Raw genomic sequence first — 17,625 nt, forward strand, 5'->3', positions numbered from 1 at the left:
GTTTGGTATTATTAAGCTGTTTTTATACTAACACTTCCTTTCAGACTTAGTTCTCCTCCTCTGCTGTTAGTGAATGCTTTGGTTAGCTTACTGTTGTGGTACGTACCAATACTTGTTTGTTTGTTGCTTGGTTATCCATTTGTGGTAGTCTATGTGTCCTATAAATAAACCTTTAGGAGACCTATGCATGCATTAAACAATTTTTTTTTCTTCTAATTGTGGTCAGTTTTTTTGGGGTCAATTTACTCAAAATCTGGACCAATTTGGAATTCAAAATGTAAATCACTGAATTTTTGTGGGAAAACATTTTTCTGCAGATAACCATCTAAATATTTTAATCACTATATAATATATTTAACTAAGAATATAAATATACTTTGCATGTATGTATTCACAATATATTGTGTACAGAATGATTATTTGGAGTTGATGTATTAGTTTGACAGGGGGAGGTTTGCGTATAAGATTAGACCTATTCAAGACCACTGCAGCTAAATAAGTGTAAAATGAATCCCTGACCTTTGATTATAATAATGAGGAGAATGGTAAAGGTTCACATAGCCACCACAAAGTTCCAAAACATTTAAAAGTGTGAAATAAATAGATCCATTATTTTCTCGTCTAGGGACATGTGCTCCTCTGACCCAAGAACTGGAAGGTTGATCTGTAGTGGCTCTTTGCTTCTCCCCATTTAAGATTTGGAACTAAAGATGTAGTAAACTATTTGTCTGACAGTGACATTTGAGACCTTCTTGCCACTTATAATAAGGGTGAACTTTCTTTGACTGGAGTTTGCAGATTCAAATGACTCAGCTCTGAATTTTCCCTGTTACTTTTGGATATTTATTTGAGAGGAGCATAAGTAAATGAAAGGAGATGAGATATATGAGAAATGTAACAACAATGTGCAAATCAAATCTAACTACGTAGGTCAGATTTAATAATCAGTACCAGGTTATGCCGTCAACATGATGCAATCACCATGTAATCTGTTTTGAGCACACATTAGAGCAAATGGAGAAAAATGCTTATTGCTTCACCAAGTGTATAATGATACACACACTCTCAATGGAAAACCATGTATTTTGTAAATTCGTTGTTTGTTTCATTTATGTATGACATCATTTGAAGCTATAATTATAATAATGCTGGAGGCCTGTTCAGAAGAAATTAGATTTTAGAAAATACTGTAACACATAAGCATATTGTCCAAAATCCAATAACCTATTTCTTTTTCAATCTGACGCTCTTTCAGAAGTTGCTTGAAAACACTGATGAGTCTTTAGTGATGAGTCAGCATCACACACACATTACCAAAGAAATCAAAAAATGAAGACTGTTATGGTGGAGATCACATGGATAATGATGTTCTGCATTTAGCATCTGGAGAGGAAAGCCAAAGGTCAGGGCAGACTTTAGAACAAAATGAATGATGGCCAGGAGGGTTACTTAATATTTAGATGTGTGGCGCGAGAGCCTCTCTTCTGTAAGTGTTTGGGTGGCCCACAATCTCAGTTCAGAGCGCAGCAAAGTACCACTTGTGTTCCATTACCTTTACATTTGTTTTGTTTTTCTCATCCCTATTCTTGGGTGTTGTGAATCTAAAAGGAGCCATAAAAAGGGAAACAGAAAGCTCTCAGCCATAACAGCGATACATCCCAAGTGAAATTTTAGACAACCATTAAGCTAATGGGCCACTCAGGCTGCAGTAATGGGCTCTTCAGATTTCAGTGGTCGAGACCTCTGGACTTCATATTCATATAAACATTGTGCAATGAGTAGCGTTTATAACAGATCGAATAGACTTTGATGGCAGGTTTCAGGTACAGCAAATTTGACCCAGATGTCCACTGTTATTTCAGTAGGATATGGGTGGGCAAGGAGATTTTTTTACAAGCAAAGTGTATTAAAGCAGGCTTTTATACATATTAAAGTTTTTGATATGAAAAGCAGCTTTTGTGTCAGAGAGAAAGGTACTTTCTATGGATATGTGACAGGGAATGACTGTGTTTCACAGCATACAACCATACAGCTGGACTTCAACCCAAGCTGAAGAAATGCTTCAATAGAATATTTCACATGCCTCATCCTCTACTAACATGTTTAAGTAGTTATTGAACACCAGAATTAGTAAGGTTGCTATGAAGAGAAAAGAGGCATCTGTTGTGCTGAGCAGATACCAGTGGCAGAAATGAAAACAGACACTGGATTCATACAGATCTAGATAACATGGTGAAAATGTAATTATTTTAGTAATTGTACACAGATATGCATTAAAAATATAAGCTAAATAATGCATATAAAAGATCAGCATTTTGCATTTCCATCATTTGGGCAGTACAGGCACTGTAAGACCAAACCTTGTGAAAACATTTCTAAATGGCATATGAAATATATACAGACTCACTGGGCATTTTATCAGGCCCAACACTGCTCAGATACCATTTGACTGGTAGATCATTTTCAGCATAACAGTGACACTGTCACGGTAGAGGCACTCTAGTGTGTGTAGTGCCAGGGCATAATAACTATCCCAAAAATATCCATCCATGTACGGTTAGTAGATGATCAACACAAATTAGTCTGTAGTGTCTAACAAGGTAGGTGTCTATAATAAAGTGGCCTGCGCTGCTGCTGCATCTGATATACTGTACTTAAAGCACTGCAACAGCCATTAAGATACCTCTACCATGTCAATATAACTGCTGTGCTGAGCATGGTCCAGCAACCAAATAATATCTGATCAGTGGTGGTCCTACTGTTGTCTTTTCACTGATAGACACTGTAAAAAGAAGCTGACAAGATGGGCTAGTCAGTAACTGTTTACGTACAAAGTGCTCCTGTTTGCTTTTCACAGTAGTCCAAATTGACCAAATGGATATGGAGGCATGGACTCCACAAGACCTCTGAAGGTGTGCTGTGGTATGTGGAACCAAAATGTTAGCAGCAGAACCTTTAAGTCCTGTAAGTTTTGAGGTGGGGCCTCCATGGATCGCACTTGTTTGTCCAGCACATACCACAGATGCTTGATTGGATTGAGATCTGGGGAATTTGGAGGCCAAGTCAACACCTTGAACTCTTTGTCATGTTCCTCAAACCATTCCTGAACAATTTTTGCAGTGTGGCCGGGCGAATTATCCTGCTGAAAGAGGCCGGTAATACGATTGCCATGAAGGGGTGTGCTTGGTATGCAACAATGTGGTACATGTCAAAGTAACATCCACATGAATTCCAGGACCGAAGGTTTCCCAGCAGAACATTGCCCAGAGCAGCACACTGCCTCCGCCGGCTTGCCTTCTTCCCATAGTGCATCCTGGTGCCATCTTTTCCCCAGCTAAGCAACACACATTCACCTGGTCATCCACATGATGTAAAAGAAAATGTGATTCATCAGTTCAGGTCACCCTCTTCCATTGTTCCATGGTCCAGTTCTGATGCTCACATAGCCATTGTAGGTGCTTTCGGCAGTGGACTGGGGTCACCATGGGCTCTCTGACCAGTCTGAGGCTATGAGGCCCCATATGAAGCAAGCTCCAAAGCACTGTGTATTCTGACACCTTTCTATCATAACCAGCATTAACTGTTTCAGCAATTTGTGCTACAAATTCCCACTCTCATCAATGAGCCTTTAGCACCCATGACCCTGTCGCCAGTTCACCGGATGTCCTTGCTTGTACCTCTTTTGGTAGGTACTAACCACTGCATATTGGAAACACCCCACAAGACCTGCCCTTTTTCAGATGCTCTTACCCAGTCATCTAGCCATCACAATTTGGCCTTGTAAAAGTCGTTCAGATCCTTATGCTTGCCCATTTTTCCTGCTTCCAACACAGATGGAACCTGCTGACTGAACTTTAAATCAGCTGAGAGAAAAACTGCAGTTTACATAAAGATAAAGATAGTGTCATAGTATTGAAGCCAAAATAGCAGCGTTGTAAATAAATTTGTGTACAAATGAAACTTGTCTGCTTATACGGGAACATACACCGGAGTTACTGATTGTCCATTCACTGTACAGAGAAATACAGAGCTAAAACACATTGCTATAGCAACCACGGGAAAAAAAACCTCTTCCTTGGTGGAAAGTTTTAGAATGACCAGACTGAATTAAAATGTGCAGCATTTCACTTACTGAAAAGGACATTGACGTCATGAAGACCATAAAACAAACAAGAACCGAAAATGTCTGTAGCAAGGGCTTGGCAAGGCATTTCAGAAATGGACAAAAAAGGAAAAGTAACTTGCTGTACTGTAATATTGCCTTACATTCACCCTTCTTCTGTAGCCTAATATTTTGTACCTTTATTTATAATGTCAGAATATTATGAATAAGAATTTTTTTTTTTTAAATAATTTTTGTGTACTTCTCCCATGGTATTCTACATAAAGTCAAGTCAAGAGAGGTTCTCAGTCATGTGCACACCAAGAAATATTGAGCTTTTGACTCTCTCCACAGTTGTTCTGTTGATGTGCAGTGGTGAGTGGTCCACTTGGGTTCTCCTGAAGTCAACAATCATCTCTTTAATCTTATCAACATTAAGAGATAGATTGTTGTCTCTACACCATTCTGCAAGCTGGTTCCCTGTACCGCCCCCCCCTGTACTCTGACTCATCGTTGTTGCTGATGAGGCCCACAACTGTAGTGTCATCAGCAAACTTGATGATGTGATTAAAACTGAAACCAGCAGCACAGTCATGAGTCATCAGGGTAAACAGCAGTGGACTGAGCACACAGTCCTGGGGTCGCCGGTGTTAAGTGTGGTGGTGCTAAAGTTGGAGTTGAAGTTGTCGATCCTGACAGACTGGGGTCTCCTGGTCAGAAGGTTCAGGATCCAGTTACAGAGGGAGGTGTTTAAACCCAGCAGGCTAAGCTTTATCATCAGTTCTTCTGAAATGACTGAAGTCTATGAACAGCATCATTATGTATGTCCTTTTTGTCCAGAAGGGTCAGAGACAGATGGATGGTAGGACCCATATGTCCGTCCATGCATGCAAAAAATAAACCTCTGATATAAAATTACCAATTTTTTTTTTTCTCACTGTCATTAACTTTCAAGGTCACAATGGATCTAGAGCCTATTAACACCTAGGGGCAATTTATCTTAGCCAACCCAAATAATGGAGGCGGGAGGAACATGCACAGAAACGTCACACAGACAGTAACCCCGGAACCCCGGAGCTGGGAGGCCACAACACTACCTGCTGCACCACCGTGCCGCCCCACAACCTTCCTTCTTATTATCCTGAAGCCACCATGCTATTAACTCCTCTGTTGGCATTTGCTGGAAAATACCTGTAGTTACAGTTAGGCTGCAATAATTTGGAAAAATTCTGTGTTTATCTGTTTGATGTGTAGACATTCTATGTTTAATTGACCAGCTGCCAAACGTGTAAAAAGTGTAGTGGATTAAACCATTTCTATACATCCCTGTTAAAATGGCAGGTTTTTGTGATGTAAAAAAAATTAAACCAAAGTAAATCATCTTTTTCCAATTTAATGCGATCAACAAAATAATAGCAATCAACAAAATTCAAGTAAAAAACAAATAAAAACATTTTTTAAAAGAGAAAAATTTAAAAAGAAAAAAATTAAAATAGCCTAGTTGCTCATTTCCACACCTCTTTACAACCCCAGTTCCGAAAAAGTTGGGACAATATGGAAAATGCTAATAAAAACAAAGAGGAGTGATTTGTAAATGTACTTTGATATGTAATTATACACAAAACGCATAAAGACAAGGTATTTGACATTTTACATCAAACATGTTCAACTGCATAGTTTTTTTTGAAATTTTTTTGGTAAAAGTCTTCTAATTTAGTACATCTCGATTTGGCAATTTTATTCCTTGCAAATATGCTCCAGATCTGTCAGATTGTGAGGAGATCTCCTGTACACAGCCCTCTTCAAGTCATCCAGAGATTTATGATAAGATTTAGATCTGGGCTCTAACTGGGTCATTTCAAAATGTTGATGGTCTTCTTGTGAAGCCATTCCTTTGTTGAGTTGGTTTTGTGCATTGGGTCGTCATCTTGCTGAAGGTAAAATTGTTCATCATCTTCTGCTGTCTAACAGAGGCCTGCAGGTTTTATGCAAAAACAGATTGGTATTTGGAGATATTCATGATTTCCTCTATCTTGACCAGTCCCAGCTGAATAGAAGGAACACTATAAGCATGATGCTGCCACCACCAGGCTTCACTGGGGCATGGTATTCTTTGGGTGATATCAAGCATATTTGGGTGGTCATGAATAACATTTAGAATAATACCCAAAAAGTTCTACCTTGGTCTCATCAGAGAAAAGCACATTTTGCCTCATGGTTTGGGGAGATTTAGGTCGGCTTGGGTGTATTTTTTTTTATTTTATTATGGGCTAATGTCTAGCCATCCTACCAACCCCAGCCTAGACATTGAGATATTGTTGTCACATGCAGGGAGTGACCAGTACTTTGCAGATATTCCTGCAGCTCCTTTAATGTTGCTATAGGTCTCCTTGGCCTTTTGTCAGGGAGGGATATCCTGTACTTGGTAATGTCACTGTTGGTACCCCGTTCTCTTCACTTGTTGATGATGGTCCAGCTAATGTTTTGTAAATTGTTTTGTATCACTCCCCTGATTGATACATTTTGACAATGACATCCCATACATGCTTTGTAAGCTCCTTATGGACTATGGCTTCCGCAGTCAAATGAAACCAAGAAGATGTCAAGAAAATCCTACAGAAACAGCTGATCTTTATTTAGGGTTAATCAGAATGACCTCATTGAGGACAGGTGTGTGATGATTACTCTTGAACATGTGTTTGCAATCAGGTTACTGTAAGTTTTATTTCTTTTTTCACCAAAATGTTTCTATTGGTTTTGCACTTGAATTTTGTTGGTTGCTATGTCACATTTAACTTTTAACACATTAAACCTGCTATTTTAACAAGGATATGTAGACTTTTTATATGCACTGTAGATGTTGCAGAAAAAACTTGCCATGATATAGAACAAAACTTGTACAAATTATTGTACTAGTAATGTATTTTATTTTTTCAAAATCCAAAGTTGTAAGAGGGTTTACACTATGTCACTCTTTACATGACTGAATTCATTTCCAGGATCTCTGTGTAAAATAATAGCAGCAATTCCCTTCCTGTTTACGACCTGAAAGTCACCCCCATGCATGTTCTGAAAGCCAATATTCCCAATGTATACTCAAATATATTACTGTGCTTTTAAACCTTTCAATTTGTATTTTATAGATGGATAGCAAATGATACAACAGAGTCGGTGTTGTTGAATCAAGTAGAAAGATGCTAAACAGAGAATGTGGGAATTAGTGGGAAAAAGAAAGTGATGAGAGGTAAGAATCAGGGAGAGTAGTTTCCCATCAGCAGGCCATACTCCATCTCCTCAGTGGGCAGACCACTCAGAGGAGGCAGCTTAAACCATCTTTATAGAGTGCAGGCACGTGGGAACCAATTTTCATTTCCCACTTTGTGTGTTCCCGTAGCATGAAGCTGGACCAGAACTAAACAATGAGCAGATGCAGGACAACTGAGGAGTGAAGGTCTCCATCCATGGGACTGCGGTGTAAATACTGGGCCTCCCCCATAGGCACAGATCAAGGCAATCCTACCCCCCCCATCCTCCACAGCGGGAGTGCCAAAGAGTAATGAGAGGAGGGCAGCAGGAGTGGGATTCCAGGCTGCCTCTGTGGAGAGGCTCTTTTTCCTGACTCGGCAGGTAGCAAGACACATCTTTCAGGTTGGAATTCCTGCACTCACTTGCCTTATTCCTCCGACAACCAACTAATCTCACTTTAGTCTGCAGAGTAATGCATCTACTCTCTACCTCAACAATACCATTAGGCATTTTGCTATTTTTTGCTTCTGCATTTCTTTTCTTTTCTATTTATTGGCACACCATCCAATAACCCTCCAATTTCCTCTCTAAAAGTAGCACCTCTTGCCTATAGTATATTAAGGTGCATTTAACACCTAGTGCTTACCCTAAAAACCATGAAAAAAGACATTTACAAATGTTTGCACACACATTATGTGCACCCCATTATCCTAGTAGTCCTACTGCTTCCTAAGCAGTTCCACTGCAACCGTCTATCCTTAAAAAGAGACCTATTAGACACAACCCACAGCCCATTAATGCTAATATTGCACTAACATGCTACTCATTGGGGGTGGGCCACATAAGGTCATAGTTTGGCAATGCAGGGCACTGACTAAAGTTAATTACACTCTCTGCAGTGGTTCCAAGACACTTAACCCCCTCAGGGTGAAGTTGGAATATCCACCAGAGTACCAAATAAAGCAGTCTTGACACTGTTCTACAAGCCAATGATCCTTATCATCACAAATTGGTCTATATTAAGAAAGAAAAAATGAAAAAGTAAAAAAAATATATATATATATCAGCTATTAAAAAAAAATAAAATAAAAATAACTTAAAAAAGGTTTATACATGTAAAAGGTTTGAAGTTAAAAAAGAATGGAAAAAAGCTACAGTTTGCAAGTAGACATCTCAGGCCCCATCCACACTTACTACATGGATATTTTTCAAACCATAATTTTTTCTCTATGTTTTGGCTTCCTGTCCACATTAAAACAACACAATTTTTGTTTCTGAAAACAAAGCTTTCTGAAACCACCCTCCAAACTGGAGCAATTTTACAAAAATGCTAATGTCACAGCGTGAACCTGTGCATGGGTATTACGAATGCACTAGGATGTTTATCTTTGTTGTTGATATTTGTGGTACTTCCTTCTACTCAATTTTTTCAAAACTATACTGTTTTTGCTTGGGCCAACAGAAGTAAGTTAACTCTTGATTGAGTTGCATCAGCTGTATCTAAAAACAACAGTAGTTATAAATGTAACAGTGATTCTTTTAACCCAGGATAACTTCTGTAGGGTGGTAAGAATCAGCTTGATACCTGCTTGGGTACATGAGCACACATGCTGAGACCTTCTAACAAAATAACTAAGTGATGTATTTGCAATAATTTGCAATCTTCCCCTGGAACTTTCTTATTGAGTTCTTGCCAGGCCAATGTTGGTTCAGAATGATGGTTATCCAAGTTTCATATAAATAGTTACATATACAGTATAAGAAATGCTCTGTTTCACCAGGAGTAGCAAGAATAATCTGGATAACATATGCCACAATGTCTAGAAGAACAAACACACCTTAGGACTTATTAGGAGTAATGTTAACCATGCAGAACCAAAAAAGGTGCAGTGTCACCCAGTTAGTAGCAGTGCAGACTTCATGGATTGATATTCTTCTAAGTAATGACTATAAAGAAGAGGCACAGCATGTATAATGGCATGTCATGGTAGGGATTATGTGTACAGCCCATCTATGGTGATGGTGTTCACCACCACCCAGTGGACTAGCCTCTGCTTAGACAAGAGAGCCCCCTAGGTCTACTCTATGACAAATAAGCAGTTTATATAATGATAAAATAGCCATGATCTAGGTGTATACTGCAAATAACAACTAAAACTCTGCAGGTTGGCCTTCATGAAACACTGCAATGCCAATCAATTACTCAAAAAAAAAATTTTTTTTAAAAATGAAGGAGATATGACCATGGGCAGAAGTCCCAGGCTCAACAACAAGACCATGTAGTACATATTTTCCTCACAGTTCTGCAGCTCTTCTCGACCTCCAAACCAGCCTGATTCATCCTGATGCTCTTCTGCTTGGAGCATTCCACACTTGTTACTCAATTTCTGATGCTGTGGATGTCCCACTGATATCCTAAATATTTGCACTTCCCAAAACAGTTTATGCCCAAAATCACCCTTGCTTCGGTGGATGATCTCACCTAGATACTATCCTTCTGAGAACTGTTCCTGTTATCATACAGCCTCATGCCTGTGGCGATCAGTATATTCAGAATATCTTAATAGCCAATATTCAGTATAACTGCACTCTTACTTGTGCGATATTGCTTAATTATAATCCCACAATGCAGTGTCGCCTAGAAGAGGATGGGTTCCCTTCTGTGTCTGGTTCCACAAGGTTTCTTCCTCTTACTGACCCAGGGATTTTTTTCCTATATTCATTGGTCACCTCTTGCTTGCTTATTAGGGATCTAAATCTACATTTCTGTAAGGCTGATTTGTGTCAGTGTCTATTGTTAAAGTACTATGTCCAATATGGTCTTGCAGTTAAGGGTGATTTTTTTTTGCACATTTAATTATGAGAAGTTATGAATGGTTACATGAATGGTAAGAGTTTGGGTGAGGGACAGGGAATTGTAGCCTTTAATTTCTGCCTTAATTTGTGTGGTTAAACAAATTTATGAATAATTAATGATAGGGGTTTGGAACAACACTTGGCCATGGAGCTTAAAAACTGTGTAGATGTTTCCAGTAAATGCAATCTGGCTGAATAATCTGCAAATCTATTATTAAACAATGATTAAAACACATGTACATCACATTAGCAGAAGAGCAATAACTCACAATAAAGTGAGAAAATCATCAGGGAGATTTATTTAAAATCAACAAATTTTGATTAACTGAATTTAATTAAGTCATTAAAAATTGAATTTAGTCATTGCAGCTATTTTTAATTTTAGACATAAAGAAATTTAAGACGCAAGTTAAAAAACTTGCTGCTTTACCAGCTATTTAGTCCTTTATACCGTATTACTATATTAATAACATACTAGTTTAAATATTCAAACATTTTTACATATTCTGTCATTTTTAACCCAAATACAAATGATTTTAAACTGTTTATTGATAAATGCATGCTGTAACCCACATCTAGGCTAAAAGAAAACATATAAATTAGTTTTTTGAAAGAGATTACTGAAAGGCCAAAATTAATGCAACTTTTAAAAATGTTAAATTTTATCTATAGCAAGTGACAATATTTAAGATCTAGTGCAAAATGAAAAAAAAAAAAAAGGCTTGTTGTGTGCAGCTCAGCCTGTATACAATCCTTACTATGCACAAAAAAACCCTAGCTTCTTAATATTGTTGTACTGAAGCAACAATGTCTTTTATCATTCTCTGCAAGGAATATGGAGGAAAGAAGACACGCCAGGTGTTTAACAGACATGAGGGTAAGTGAAAACTGACAGTAAACTGCTATTAAGCAGAATGTAACTTCAATGTCTAAACACATTATCCTGACACAGCTTTTACCCCAAACAGGTGATGCAAGGTGGTGTGTTATGGTCACACCTCACCGCAGTGGCAACTGTGTCATCTGTCTGAGTTTTGCGCATGGTAACATGAGGACACAGGATCAAGGCTTGGATTGGCCAGCGGACAGACCAGCAGCGGGCCACCATGTCCATGTTGCTTTACGCTAAATAGCGAACAGAGCAAAATGTGCCAGCCTCGGTCAAGGCCGATTGGGCATATGGTTTGTTTTCCCATGAGTCATCTATAAACATCGCTCAGGTGCTTGCCCTCCTTGTGTAGTGTTTTACATGAGCTGTGTGATGTCATTCAGCCCCTGAACACCCAGCATAGCAAAAATAATATTTAGCTTTTAAAAAAATGTTGGGTTTTTTTGCATTTGTTTCTATGGTTACTTAAAAATTCCATAATGCTATGGAACAGACTTTGGAGAGAACATAAATGTTGGCATAGATTAAAGAAAAATTTAATAATAACAATAATAATAATAATAATAATAATAATAATAATAATTCTTGCCAATAAGTTTGCCCTTTTTTACCAACACTGTCTGGGAAAACCCCACAAGAAACCAGTCCAAATCACATCAGTAGTTTGTTTACCAGTTGAGGCACTGACAAATCAATTACAAATACAAACTGAAACTGTGGCAATTTTTGGTTGTCGGGGTATTATGTGATTCTACAACTTTAAACGTCAACAGTGCTGTTTATTGTTTGAACATAGCCCAGAAAGTCAGAGGGGATTACAGGGTTTACCTCTGTATAAAATTCTGTAAGACAGCACAATGGCTTGCTTAAATCCTAGAACTTACCCCCTCTGTTCTTCCCTTAAAAATAGCCTTTAAACAAGAGGTTCTCTCACTGGGCCAACATCAACATCCAATAAAGCTCAAAGATAAACATGGACCAGGCTCCATGGCAGAGTAAATTTCATCCCTTGGGAAATGCGGCCAATTCTCTCCCATCTGCTCAAAACACAAACCTGCTGGCTTCTAGGCTGAACAAAAATCAGGCTAGTAGGAAAAAAATAAAAAAATAAAATCACCTTCTGGAATTTGTCTGATTGTGGCCATATTACAGGGATTATAGTAAAGGTTTTTAGTTTGGTCTTTTCATATAGAAAACCCACCAAAATCCTATGTTACAGCAAATTTTCTTTGAACTTTGCTAGCGAGAAGAGGTTTGATTTACTATTTTCTCACATATGTCCTTGTTTATTTGTACCAAGATTATGTATAGCTTTATTTCAGACAAGAGTCAAAATGTAATTTGATTGTGAAACACTGATGATTAGTTATTAGAAACTAAAGGTGCAATTATTCTCTATTTAAATAAATAACTAAAATAACACAACATATGCAGGTTATAAATGAAAAGAAAGAAGATGTGCCTTAGTGAGATGTTAGGTCAACATGAACCACCAGCTTCAATGCAACTTGGCATTAATTAGTCTATTAGTCTCTGGAACTTACTGGAACACCATTCTTCTAAAAGATATTCCCTCAGTTGGTGTTTTGATGATGGAGGTGGAAAACGCTGTCTAACACATTGGCCCAAAACTTCCCATATGTGTTCAGCTGGGTTGAGATCTGGTGCTGATCATAGCATTCAATGTGATTTATATTATTTTCATACTCATTAAACCATCCAGTGAGCCCTCATGCCCTGTGGATGGGCACATTGCCATGCTTGAAGAGACCAGAAATGTTTCATCATAGGATAAAAGTGATCAATTAGAAGAAATTTCTATTGATTTGCATTGACGCTCACTGCTAAAAGGACGAGTGGACCCAAAGCATGCCAGCACTTTTCATTTAAAAATCCAAAAGGACTTGAATACCAAAACAAACCTCACTACAGAATCATCTCAGCAGCATCCTTAGAAATTCCTATTCATTTCTCTTTTAAGATTTTACCAGGCTGCTCTCCTATCTCTTCGATCAGCCTTAAAAACAGGCTATGAACAACATGAAAAGAGAGGAAAAGGGACAGATGGGCCCCAAACATTCTGGACCTCCAATAACTAATGAAGATCTGTAATAACTGGTAATCAAATGCACCTGAATCGTGCTTGTTCTAATTCGCTCAGATCATGGTAATATTACAAACTGCATTATTAGAGGATGTTGCCCAAGGAAGTTACCAGCTCTGGTTACATCATGTCTGTCCAGCTATAGGTAAAAGTAGAGTAAACAGCTGTTATTCCACTCTGTGTCTAAATATCAGAATTTTGTAAGGCACCATGGCTGGATTAAATAGTAACCATGTTATAAGCGTTTTTCAATGTATTACCATTGTATCCTAATGGGCTTGCGGATTTAGTTTGAGTTTATATCTGGACAAAATATGTTGTCCCATAAGATCACATTTACCAGATCACAGTTACCCAACAATACAATACTAAACGTTAACTATAAACTAATTCTGCATCAGCTTCATGCCAATATTACAAAGCCTGCAGCCATTGAATGTTTGAAACAAGCTCTTCATGTTGGAAACAATTTCACTCTGCTGATGACAATACACCAGCATCGCAGGTTCTATCTTATAACTGTATCACTAAAACAATATCCTAAACACCATGTCCAATTTCAGTTATTCAGCGTTTTTGCTTGGTTATCTAATTAAATCTGCTCAGAGTTGGTCTTGGGCAGCGTTGGAGCAATATGGGTTTCTGGACAAGCAAAACAAATCAAGACCTCCAAAGCTAGATTAGAAGCAGACCAGCCATGCAAGACTGAAGAAAGGGGAGGAGGGAGACAGTGAGAGCCAGCCAGTGCTGAGGGTTAACTAGTGAGGTGAGGCAGTATGTTAAAGTTCTTCACCTGGAACAACATCTGTAAATATCCAGCTGTGTAAATATGCATGTGTTAAGTGTTCCCCAGGCCGGGTGCCCTGCATGATGGTACCTGCCATACAAACAAACAAATGGAGAGTCTTTTCAAAAGTCAACGATGTAATGAAATCAAGCATGGCAAATCTTTGGTTTGTTTATACACTTTCATCGCATTACCTTTGAAAACAGATCTCTATTCAGTTTAATTTTTTTTTTTTCTTAAAAAGAACCATGTTTATATTTGTGTATCGTGCCATCATGCAGTCATGAAAAAAAATTACATAATGAAGCTGTGTGCAGGTCCAGGAGAAAACTGATATGAAATGCATGTTGAAGCTTTGAGTCTTTTTATGTCATCAAGAATTGACCCATTATACAAATCATGTGACGGCAGAGAACTCCAAGACTACAGGGCTGAAGAGAGTTATGACTCTGAGCTGGCCTTAAGCAGAGCTCAAACACGAACAGAAACGCAGCATCAAACAGAGTAAATATAACAAACCAGCAGAAAAAGCAGTTAAAGCGCTAAAAGAGAAGAAAGCACTGCTCGACTACAGAGCAACGAATGCATCATATATACTGTTCCACAGTAAAGATGTTTCTGATAAGATAAGCTTCCAATTAATATGTTTTTATGTTTGTTTTCGCAAATTGGGTTGTTGGCAGTAAAGCTACAAGAGACCGCTTGTACTAGGCTTCCACCTGGCATACTAACATTCTGCTATGTTCCTGCCAGTATGACATCAGTTAGTCATGAGACCTATAATTTTTTTCCTAGTGTAAATCAGGGCTCTCGAGCAGCAGGGCATGACATAAACTTAGTGACACGGTGCACAGGTGTGGAAGTGGAATCCTCCCTCTCACCAGAGACCGCACAAACTTTCTGTTTCTAAGGTGATATCATCAGAGGGGAGAGTTTGGACAGGTTAGCATAAGCTGTGAGCTACAGTGCAGAGCAGGCAAGAAGCCATTTGTCACTGCCCCAATGTGGATATGAGCCTATGGAAGTGACAGAAACAGTTCCGTTAGCTCATTTGTCTGTATGAGTCATGTAAACCTGAGGTCAGGTCAAGCAGTAACATGAAGGAAAATATTAAAATGGGGTAGAAATTCTGTGCCCACTCTTCAGTTCTCTACCTTATAGCCACTGACAGCTGAAATTATCCTCATCACAAAATCGAGGTGGGGGAGTGGGTGGGAACTGATTAAATCTCACCCCCAACAGATCTTTCCAAGTCCTGTTGGGGGATATATATATATAAAATAGTTAATTTGGCACTAGTAACCTGGAAGTGGATAAGGTGGCTTGATGCACTATATGGCCAAAAGTATGTGGACACCCGACCAACGTATATCACACCTATGCATGTTGAAATCACACCTATGCATGTTGAACATCCCGTTCTAAAACCATGGGCATTAATATGGACTCTGTCTTCTTTGCTCTTCTGGGAAGGCTTTCCAGTAGATTATGTGGCCGTAGGGACTTGTGCCCACTCAACCACAAGAGCATTATTGAGGTCGGATACTGATGTTAGGTGACTAGGCCTAGCACACAGTTGGCATTCCAGTTATTCCCAGAATGTGTTCACAGGGTCAGGGCTCTGTGCAGGCCACTCGAGTTCTTCCACACCAACCTTAGCAAACCACGTCTTTATGGACCTCACTTTCTGTACAGGGGCACTGTCATGTTAGAACAGGTTTGGGCCCCTTAGTTCCAGTGAAGGGAAATTCTTCATTCCATACAATTTTGTGCTTCAAAACTTTGTGGAGAAGGCCAACATATGGGTGTGATGGTCAGGTGTCCACATACTTTTGCCCATATAGTTTATCTTTCCTTGATAAGACAGACCAATTAAAGTTAAATAAAAAGAGGAAAACTCAAAATGGCAGGAAAACAAAAGCTGACAAAATGGAACAGATGTAAATTCCGTGCTCTGCCTAATGAAAGAGGAGGGTTCATAGCGGATTCAAACAGAGGAGGGGTCTTAATAGATTCAAACACTAACTATAGCCCTAGGTAAATCAGATGCCTAACTGAACATTAACCATAGCAAATCTCAGCCAGCGTTTTCCTGAGGTTATCAGTGCATTTACCTCCCTAAAACAGAAACCAACAAAAATGTTTGATTCATGTTTGCAGATAGTAACATTTAAAGCCCATGATAACGCAATAAACCAAACTCTCAAGTTAGCCATTTAATTACAGTACCATTACTGACTCCTTCGAAGACTGAGACGACATACAAATCTCTGGGAAGTGTGGAAGCAACCCTGGCCCAACTTAACAGGCATCTTCAGTTTTAAATGCTTCAGAGGAAACAGCATGATAATGATCTGCAAATTATGCATCCCAAAACCCGTGGAGATATATCGGCATTTCACAGCTCAGCATCCAACCTGTGGAAACATGTACAGGTAAGCCACTGGCTAGCTGAGTGAGCTAGACTAGCTAGCCAGATCTTTAGATGTTTTACAGCATGAAAGCTCTATAATAAACTTGACATTATTTTGATTTTTGGTAGCAATTGTCTGTTGTGTTAAATCTATCTAAGCACTGCTGCAGCCTATAGGTAATGCTCAGGATAATGTGTAAGAGTCATCTTTGCTAGATAGCAAACCATATAGCTGAAAGCATAGATGAATTAACATTGAGCTAACTAAGAAAGCTAGCAAGCTACTGAAACCCCAAAAGCATTTGACTAAATTAGTTATCCAGCTAATGTTCCCTTTCTTTCCACACTATTGATAATCAAGGTGATGTTTACATAAGTAAGCCACTTGGTTTGTTAACAATAGGAACTTTGAATTTGTTGTGTCAGTACTTAAAAAAGTCATATGTAAAGTCATTTCTGAAGAAGTTTTTCACTGGCTAACTTACACTTGAGTAATTTTCTTGGTCACTACTTTACTCAAGTGAATTATTACTATAGTGACAGTATTAGAACTACAGTAGTTATACTTTTACTACAGTCAGTGTTTAGTATGCTTTCCACCACTGATGGAATTAAAGTTTTCTTTAGAATCTTCTCTGGTGAATAACCTAATAACTATGGGTTCATAGCTTTACTGTCTGAAATGCTGACTGTACAGCTGTTATTATACATCATTTTATTATCTTTGCAAAATTCTACAGATACTTCAGGAGTATGGTGAACATCACCACCTTTTAACCTCACTGGACACGCTGTACACCGCAGGTATCTAATAAGATTATTGTCTTTGATAATTTTTTTTTTTTAAGTGTACATTTTATTCAATAAGATACTATTTTTTCCTCACCTGTGTACAGACAAATCTAGTCCCTTGCAATAAAATGTTTTAGTAGTTTGTACGGAGAACTGCTACATGAATATTGGTTATAATATTGACTGCTTGGAATCAGAATTCTACAATGATGGTATGACTTGTTTCATGTATAATGGTAGAACAGTAAATAATGAGATATACAACATATTTAATGCAAGTTTTATGTGAGAACGATCCTTTAAGTAAGAACTTGCTAGGTTTTTATTTTTTTGAACCATTTATTTGCATTAAGTGTTTGGTGCAATATATGACTGATTTAGTTTCCACATACTTTGTAGAATAAAGGAATGTCATATGCTTGGCTTTGAAGTCGCC

Source organism: Ictalurus furcatus, chromosome 1 (genome assembly GCF_023375685.1).
Source record: "Ictalurus furcatus strain D&B chromosome 1, Billie_1.0, whole genome shotgun sequence".
NCBI lineage: Eukaryota > Metazoa > Chordata > Actinopteri > Siluriformes > Ictaluridae > Ictalurus > Ictalurus furcatus.